This window comes from Pundamilia nyererei, unplaced genomic scaffold (assembly GCF_000239375.1).
Source record: "Pundamilia nyererei isolate P.nyererei 1_Seehausen unplaced genomic scaffold, PunNye1.0 scaffold00674, whole genome shotgun sequence".
Classification (NCBI taxonomy): domain Eukaryota; kingdom Metazoa; phylum Chordata; class Actinopteri; order Cichliformes; family Cichlidae; genus Pundamilia; species Pundamilia nyererei.
This window is the reverse complement of record NW_005188075.1, coordinates 44,524-46,229: the sequence shown is the minus strand read 5'-3', so window position 1 is coordinate 46,229 and position 1,706 is coordinate 44,524.

Below are 1,706 nucleotides of genomic sequence, written 5' to 3'. Positions count from 1 at the left end.
GGCCCCTGGGAGGGAGAAGCAAACACACACACACAGAAAACATAAACACAAGCAGGGTCGTCCGGAAAGAGCCGTCCGACCGTGACAGCCAGTTATAAATGAAGACAATAAAATGAATGAATTATGAAATGCTCATTTTATTTCTATTAGATCTAAAAATGTTGTGTAACACTACAACCTGAAACAAAAGATAGATGCGTTTGCCTGTAGAGGAGATAAAGGAAAATCTCTAACAACAGCTGTGAAATGGAATAGTCCAAATCACCAAAGGAAACTGGACCTGGGTTTGCAGGGATCTGAAGTTACTAAACATATGCACTAAAACTTAGGACCATATAATAATAAATATGTGCGTGATGAAAGTTGGGCAGCACGCTAACGTTTTGTTGCCACGGGCAACATCAGGCATCAGGCTCATCAGCAATGTTCCCTCTAAGCTGGCACGTCTCTGCGCACAGAAAATCTGCATTGTGCACAAAAAAAAATCTAACCTGAGTTGAAATTAAAATTAATACTTTAACAATTCTGTTTTGCAGTGTTAGTCAGTGACTGGCTGCTCCCGTGTGGGATTAGAACGATGCCGCCTTATCCCATAGTCCATCCAATGATGCAATTCTCATTCGTATATACGCAGCCAATCAACGTTGCTGACAGGCTATGACAGCGTCCTTATGTGCCGACACCGGAGTTTAAGCTGGCATAATGGCATGGCTGATGTGGAGTGAAGCCACGTTAATGACGTGTACAACCATTGGAGATGTGAGCAGGATAGACGAACAACTAGGCTAACAAAACCGCAGTTTGTGTTGCCATAAATAAAAGAGCTGCTGCCCAAACATAAGGCCAGTTTGTGCGTATGTGTGTTCTGAGGTCCTGTGTTACAGTATACTTTTTGGTTTTGGTCACTAAAATGCCATCAAAGCTGACTAAAGGAGGAAACTCAATCCCGCCTCACCTGCGGCCTGATCTCCTAATGAGCCCTTGACCTGTCCTGAGTCAGGGACTGCGGCCCAGGCCATCACTAGTGACGATGTCTGCACTCTCAAAATAGAGCTGCTTTTGGCTCTCCGCAAGGACTTCAGGGAGTTTAAGGGGGTTTCACTGGATTAACGTGAACAATATGACCATCTCTGTTTTCCCTGATTATACCGGCAAGATGGTGCCAGCATGTGCAGCCTTCGTGGACTGCTGCTGCCAGGAATCCAAGGGGAGTGGTTCGGCCTGCTCCACCAAGCCCAGCTGTTATAGCGGATATAGCGGACACACTAGTCCATTATCTCTGAAATGTGATTCTGTACTGTTCTCTGGTAATAAGGTTCAGCATCTCTCACGTTCAGCATTACAGAGAACACCATACCAGATTACGCATGGATAGAAACAGATAGCATGAAAGATTATCATAAGGACATCACAGAATGCACAGAAGGCTCAATATCATTAGGTCTTTATCTGGATCCCTAGAGAAATAATTAAGGTCAGCGGTCTGACTGAGAGAACTAATACTGCTGCCTGCTGTGCAGGTAGTTTCCCAAACACGTTATTCATGGTTACATACGATTTTAGACTGATGTGGGCCAAAGCCTAGCACAGCCTGTAACGTTATTATGACACATTATATGAGTGAGCTTGGCTTTAAGTGACTCACAGGTTTCTTTGAAAAACACTTTCTTATATCCAGCTTCTTCCTCTTTGCTGCCGTCCTCCTC